Here is a 7971-nt window from a genome sequence, read left to right as displayed (position 1 = left end):
TACCGCCCTCGTAACTTCTTCCCCAACCACAGGCCAAGCCGCCTTGAAAAACCTTGACGAGTAGCCATCAGGTCCCGGTGCCTTGTCATCAGCAATATCGAACATTGCTTGCTTCACATCATCCGCCGAGAGTGGAAGGAGTAATTGATTAGCTTCCTCATCAGTGATACAGTGCCTTGCCCACGGTCTAAGATAACGAATATCCACTGACAGCCGTCTTCTGGTGCCTCCTAATAGGTTCTGATAGTATGAGACAAACTCATGGGCGATTTCCCCTAGATCCGTGTGTGTGAAACCATTCTCATCATTAATCTGTAAGATTCTCCTCCTTACTCGTCTCTGTGCAATTTTACGAAAGAAAACCCGGGAACATTGGTCTCCGTCTTTCATCCACTGCATTTTGGCTCTCTGCTGCAGCATAATTTGTTCGAGTTTTGCCGCTTTAGCATAAACGACTCGACAACAATGCTCCAGGAGTAGATATAGCTCATTTTGTCTATCAGAGCTCACCAACTGTTGTGCCTCATCAAGAAAACCTTTGGCTAGTTGGACATTCATCGTCAGATCTCCCTTATTTCTCCTTTGTAGTCTAAAGACTGGTTTAAGCGCCTTCAGTTTACGTGTCACAGCATACATAGGAATACCCACAATCTCATGATGCCAAATATTCTGCACATTGTGGATAAACTCGGGTGAATGGGCCAGATAGTTATCAAACCGAAACATGCCTCCATTATGTTGTTGTATATCCCCATGTAAGACCAGTGGAGAGTGGTCAGATGTCCGTGGAGTAAGGCTGTGATAATATGCGCTCGGGAATCTTGCCAGCCAGCGGTCATTAATAAGAATCCGATCCAGCCGCTTCCATAAACTCCTCATAGACGTACTGCAATTATGCCACGTGAACCATTCACCTTGCATAGGAAGTGGGATCAGCCCCGCCTCCAGAATACCAGAATTAAATTCTTCGGTGGCCATCCTAATATCTCCTGAGATGCCACATACTTCGTTAAGGTCACGTACTGCATTAAAATCCCCTCCCACCAACCACGGGATGTCAGAGCATTGCTGAGATAGCGTCTCCAGTGCCGTCCATAAATTCCGACGATCAATCACCTCAGATGCCCCATAAACAACAGTGATAATAACAGCTTCATTGTCAGCCATATTAGTAACCCGACAGTGAATAAATTGATCTGCCGAGTCTAAGATATGGACATCAACAATATTCTCGTCCCAAGCTATCCAGATGCGATTACCAACAGAAGAATAATCGACAAACCATTTCCAATGTGGAAGTAAAAACGATTGAATATGCATAACATTATTCAAACGAACACGAGTTTCAAGAATGCCAAGGAAGTGTAACCTGTATTCAGAGACCAAGTCCTTCAAAGCGAGCTGATGGTCTCGTTTGTTCAGCCCACGGACATTCCACACAGCGATGTTCAACATGGATCATCGACCTTGGGGCTGCTTGTGTTAGGACCCCCTGAATGCTCACCTGCATCATCAATTAAATGCAAAGCGTCAAAAGCATTATAAATAACAATTGCCTTACCTCTCTCTTCTTGCTTGGAGTGGTTCTGGTCCACATGTCTATTTCCCGCATGTGCTTTGGGTATATCTTCAACCACTGGTTTCATCGTCTCACGTCCCTTAGTCGGAAGTTGCGGTTGTGCTACATTGACTTTCGGCACATACACATTTACTGTTGGCTTCGTCGGTTTGCGGGTTTTGTTTAGTGCACAATCCTTGTTCGAATATCCCAATGACATGCACGCTGTGCACTTTGGTGGGAGCCATTCATACTCAATGTCAACTTTGCAAGGTGTCTCCCCTCCTTCTTCATCAGGTGCCATGACAATAATATGTTTATGCAACTTTTGTGTGGCATCAATCATCACACATACACGAGCAAAGTCCAGTCTCGTGCATGCTCTTGTAATCGCGTCGGGGTAAAGGGGCTTCCCCACACCACTTGCTACAGTGCTCAATCCTTCTGTCGTCCAAAATTCCATCGGAAGGTGTCGTAATTTAATCCAGACGGGCACTTGTGTATGCTTCAATTTTCTCATGGCCATCCCCGGTTCCCACTTTTGAAGAACTATCGGCTGCCCTTGGAACAACCACGGGCCTCCCTCAATTATCTCCTCCATATCAAAAACTGTTTTAAACTGAAAAAAGAAGAATCCGTTTGTGGTCGCTGTCACCTCCCTTAGTGCTGGCCAGACCGAATGTGCAAACTCCTTAAGGTGATGATAATATGGCCGTTTGCCCAAGAAATAGCCCACTGCAGTAGATTTCCAACGTTTAGACCCATTACGTACCGCATCTAAAGAAGGTCGCACGACAACCTCTCCGTTCTGCATTGTTGGGGCAATGAATGATAAGGTTTTCCGGGTCGAATGATTAAATGCATGCGCTATTTTGTCGTCGATAATTGTATCCGGGTATGCGTGCAACGGGATGTTTCCAACGTACAGTCCCGTTGGAAGAGGAGCATCATGCATAGCTTGATTTCTTTCCACAGAATTGCTGACATCAGCCCTAATTTTGCATGTGTCAGTGATGATGTCAGCCCTAGCTTTCCTTGTATCATCGATGATGTCAGCCCTAGCTTTGGTAGTGTAATTGCTGACATCAGCCCTAGATGCACCTGTGTCAGCGATGATGTCAGCCCTAGCAGCAGCGATGATGTCAGCCCTAGAAGCAGCGATGATGTCAGCCCTAGAAGCAGCGATGATGTCAGCCCTAGCAGCAGCGATGATGTCAGCCCTAACATCAGTGATGATGTCAGCCCTAGCAGCAGCGATGATGTCAGCCCTACTAGGGCTGATGTCAGCATTGTGTTCCAAGCAAGCCTCCATGTCACTCACCTTCCCCGCCACATCAGCGCCGACATTGTCCACCGTGGCGTCCATGTCAGCAATAACGTACACGTCATTATTCGTCGGAATTCCAGCGGTCGCCGGCGAGAGCTGGTTCTCGTTGCTGTTGTGCAAAGCCGCCGGCGAAGGCAAAGGCAGGTTCGCGATGCTGCTGTGCAAAGCCGCCGGCGAGGGGAGGTTCGCGTCGCTGCTGTGCAAAACCTCCGGCGAGGTCTGGTTCGTGTTACCCAAAGCCGCCGCCGAGAAATGGTTAGGGTTGTTGCTGTGCAAAACCGCCGGCGGAGGAGGAGGAGGTGTGATAATTCTCCCACGCACAGCCGGTCGACGCTGAAATGTCGCTGCCATTCCGGTTCCAAGACTCGTCGTCGCCTGAGTTGTGCGTCTCCGGCATACCTGTTTCAGCTCGCGAGCAAACGGGTGTTCGTCCAATCTTTCCGCCGGCAGCCGCGACTTCTCAATCCCAAATCGAGCCTCCCATCGTCGTTTCAGTTCGTTCAAAGCCTCCATGGCCCGTGAGTCGCCATGGTCGAGTACCTTGTGTGCGAGAGTGAGGAACTCGTCCAAGTTGAAGTCGCGTGGAGACGAAGACGAAGACCCATTTCCGCCATTGTTGGCGGCGCGAGACCTCAGTTCCAGATCCGGCTGTTCACCGCCCATTTCTTCTCCATTTCTCGTCACCGGCGTTCCTTCCACCTCCACAGGCGATGGGCTGCCATGGGAGATACCTTCAGTCGCCGGAACGGAGGCGGCCGGCTCTTCTTCTTTCATGGCGAGTTCTTCTTCGCGCAGCAACATTTCATCTTCCTCCCCTCCATCTCCGGCCACCGGACGGCTGTCGTCGTCCTCGCCACCAAAGTCGTCGCCGGCCGGCGCTTCTCCACCATCGCCGGTCGGAGTTTTCATGGGGAAGACAATAGTGTGTGTTATTGGTGGTGTAGTAGTGTGTGTAGTAGAGAGAGAATTTTTAGTGAGAGAATTTTTGCATGAGAATGCTACATTCCGAGGGTGTATTCTATGTGATGAAGAAGCAATCGAGATGCATAATCACTTATTCTTCCGATGCCGATTTAGCAGAAGATGCCTTAAAGCCATACGGGAAATCATTCGATTCGCTTGGCCCAATCGCACATGGGCAATGGATGTGGAATGGGCAGTGAGGAAATGGAGAGGGAAGCATATCATTAATGCAGCATACCGAGCATTACTTGGGTCATTCGTTTACCATTTGTGGCGAGAAAGAAATTCCAGACGGTTCCAGCAGATTGACCACCCGCCTAATGTATTGGCTTCTCTTATTATTGACGATGTTAGGCAGAGGATATTGAGTCTTAATCTTTCTAGTTCGATTAGTACATGTGCTCTATATAGACTATGGCGTATCCCTTGGCCAGTCGAGGGAATACCCAATTAACTGTTGTACTGTACCATATTTTTCATTTATGAAATTTACCATTACCGAAAAAAAAAAGAAGTCGGCGTACCTCACTGGTCGTCGGAAAGATCGTCGGCTGTTCACCAGTTCGTCGGAAAATTGCGCCTGAGTGCTTCTCTCCCGTCTGGGCTGCTGTTTCATCGCCTTGTTCGCCAGAAAGGGCCTCGCACAGTCGCGCCGGATTCTGGGTAGTTTCGTCAAGCGCCGGACCACCATCGTCTTCGTCAAATTGCGGTTTCACCCCATCGAGAGGCGTCGCTCCACCAGCGCCTTTTGCCTTCCCAATCGCCGTCGATGGAGTCCCAGAAATAAAATCCTCCCGCCGCATTTCATTCGCCGGCCCAAGAAGACAACGACGGGCTTGAATAGGTCGACGACCGTGAGGTAGCGGGGCCACAACCATCGTCGTCGTCTGCTTAGTCGCTGTTGCGCTATTGCCAAATCTACTCTCCCATCGCGATTTTAACGCCACCAAAGCCTCCATTGCATCAGCGTCACCCTCGTCTATGACTCTGCTCGCAAGGCTGAGAAATTCCGCCATATTAAACTGACGCGGTGAGATTCCCATCCTTCGTCCGCCATTGGAGGAGCTTGAAAAAGCTTCAAAACCCAACAATGGCGGTGCTCTCACAACAGCCCTATCCGTGGCCAAATCGCCTGCCTTTTCGCTCGGAATCATTGCTACAGTCTCCCCAAAGCGAGGGCGGCCCTCAGTCGCCGAAAAATCGCCGGTAGCCGGCGGATTCGAAGAAACCCATTTTTTAAAACCAAAACCCAACTTCTTCGATTCACTAAGCAACTCGCCTCCACCATCTCCCTTACTACCGTCCCCACGCTCCATGCTGTCCCCGTCACCAGCCGGGGTATCTCCGGCGTCGCCCTCCTCGCCGGCGGCCGTGTCCTTGCCTCCTCCATTAGTGTGTATTTTTTGTGGTGCAGCAGTGTGTGTGAGAGAAGAGAGAGCATTTTTAGAGAGAGAATTTTTTTTTGGGTCCATCTTTTTACAATAATAATTACAAGTTAAAAAAACAATTCCGACCTGCCGGATTCGAACAAGCGACCTAAGGATAGCTATCGGATTACCCCACTACAGTCCTACGCTCTACCAACTGAGCTAAGGTCGGATGCCGACCAGAAAAAAATTGTTCCTTGCATCTCCCTGACCATAGATCCGTCCTTAGTCGTCTGAAAAAAACTCGTTTTCGGCAAAATCTCAAAATCCGACCTTTCATCTTCTCGCCGAAAAACTTGCAGTTTCTCATCGCCGTCGGCCATCTGGTGGTCACTGCTAACCGTCCCTCCGGCTTGCCCCTCGTTGGCCAACTCTTCCTCCTCGTCACCCAAGTCGTCGGCCGGAGTTTGCATGGTTGAAGCATTAGTGTGTGTTTTTGGATGTGTGCTAGTGTGTGAGAGAGAAGAGAGAGAATTTTGAGAGTCCATTTTTTTTTGTTTATGGCATTTTAACGTTCAAAATTTAGCTGTTTAGCACAGTTTTATTAAAGCAAGTTTGTTTCCCTTTTATACTAACTTGTAGTTATTATTACGCTTAGCAAATTTACAACACAAATGCTTTGATCTAGACCAACGTTTTGGTCAAGTTTCGTCGAATTCTGAGAACGTTCAAAATTTAGCTGTTTTGCACGGTTTTATTAAAGCAAGTTTGTTTTCATTTTATACTAGCTTTTAGTTACTATTACGCTCAGCAAATTTACAATTCAAATGCTTGGGTCTTGACCTGCAATTGGTTCAAGTTTCGTCGAATTCTGAGAACGTTCATTAGTTAGCTGTTTTGCACGGTTTTTTTTGGGTAAATGTAAGTTTCATTAAGAAAAATAGTAGTACAGTACAACAATGTGAGAATCAATTGGTTTCTTCCTCGACAGGCCAAGGGATACGCCATAGTCTAAATAAAGCTCGTGTACTGACTGATCTAGGTAAAGTAATGCTATGGATCCTCTGCCTAATGTCCTCAACTATCAATAAAGCCATGGTGCTAGGTGTCCTCTCGGTGGCTCGAATCGTCTCAAGTTTCTCTCCCTCCGAATGTGGTATACACATGATGCTAATAGTGCTCGATATGACATGTTAATAATGTGCTTACTCCTCCATCTCTGGGAAGCCCATGCAAGGTTGATGTTGAATACGAATGGCTTCCTGCAAAATGCACGGATTGGATGACGTTGGGGCATACGGTTAAGGATTGTACATTGAACAAACCTCGTAAACTGACTAAGCCACCGATAGCTGTTTACGTACAAAAAGCTACCATCCCCCCCCCCCAACCAACCGCTCCCGAAAAGGGAAGCAGCACATTAAACCATACGGCTGATGAGACAGCGAGACGAGAGGCGAATGATGTTCATGTAGAACGCAATGTTTCTAAACATAGCGATAAGGGTAAGGAGGTGGTTATATATAATGCCTTTGATGCTTTACATTTGCTAGATGACGCAGAAGAGCCAACTAGGGGTCCTAACATTAGCAGCCCCGTCAGAAGTGATCCATGTTGAACATTGCTATATGGAACGTCCGCGGGTTGAATAAAAGGGACCATCAACTCGCACTAAAGGACCTTGTCTTTGAATACAGGTAACATTTTTTGGGCATTTTAGAAACTCGAGTTCGATTAAATAATGTCATGCCTATTCAGTCATTTTTTCTTCCTCAATGGAAATGGTTTGTCGATTATGCCACTATTGGACACCGTATATGGCTTGCTTGGGATGAAAATATTATTGACGTACATGTACTTGAATCAGGGGAACAATTTCTGCACTGTCGTGTTACTAATAGGACTGATAATGATGTTGTTATTATTACTATTTTTTATGGTGCATCTAAGGTGATTGATCGGAGAGCCCTATGGACCACATTAGAGACAATGGCCCAACAGTGTACGGATGATCCGTGGCTGGTGGGGGGGTATTTCAACGCAGTCCGCGTCTTAATGAGGTATGTGGCATTTTGGGAGATATAAGGATGGCCATGGAAGAATTTAATGCTGGCATTCAGGAGGCCGGGTTATTGCCACTACCTATGCAAGGTGAATGGTATACATGGCACAACTACAGTACGACCACACGTAATCTATGGAAACGACTCAATCGGATTCTTATTAATGATCGTTGGCTTGCGAGATTTCCTACATCATCATATCATTGCCTTACGCCCCGGACTTTTGACCACTCACCTTTAGTCTTATATGGGGATTCACAACAACAAAATGGAGGTATGTTTCTGTTCGATAATTATCTGACCCATTCGCCTAATTTTATCCCTAGTGTACAGAATATTTGGCAGCATGAGGTGGTTGGCGTGCCTATGTATGCAGTGTCACGTAAACTAAAGGCCCTCAAATCGGTCTTCAGACAGCAGAGGAGGAATAAGGGAGACTTGACTCTCAATGTCCAATTAGCGAAGGGATTCCTTGAAGAGGCACAAAACTTGGTGAGTTCAGACAGGCAGAATGAGCTCTTCCTTTTTTTGGAACATTGTTGCCGGCTAGTGTACGCTAAAGCGGCAAAACTTGAGCAAATTATGCTGCAACAGAGAGCCAAGATGCAATGGATGAAGGGAGGGGACCAACGCTCCCGGATTTTCTTTCGCAAGATCGCTCAACGACGGGTAGTGAGGAGGATCTTGAAAATA

At 47.3% G+C, this 7971-nt stretch overlaps 1 non-coding gene across 1 annotated transcript; it reads right to left on the bottom strand.

Moving 5' to 3' along the window:
• Positions 1-5356: 5356 nt before the first annotated feature.
• Positions 5357-5447, bottom strand: TRNAY-GUA (transfer RNA tyrosine (anticodon GUA)). Its single transcript is given in 2 exon segments — positions 5357-5392; positions 5411-5447. It is a non-coding gene; the product is annotated as a tRNA-Tyr (tRNA).
• Positions 5448-7971: the final 2524 nt, after the last annotated feature.

This window comes from Sesamum indicum, linkage group LG10, assembly GCF_026168435.1.
Source record: "Sesamum indicum cultivar Baizhima isolate 11 linkage group LG10, ASM2616843v1, whole genome shotgun sequence".
Classification (NCBI taxonomy): Eukaryota; Viridiplantae; Streptophyta; class Magnoliopsida; order Lamiales; family Pedaliaceae; genus Sesamum; species Sesamum indicum.
This window is presented reverse-complemented; position numbering and strand designations above follow the sequence as displayed.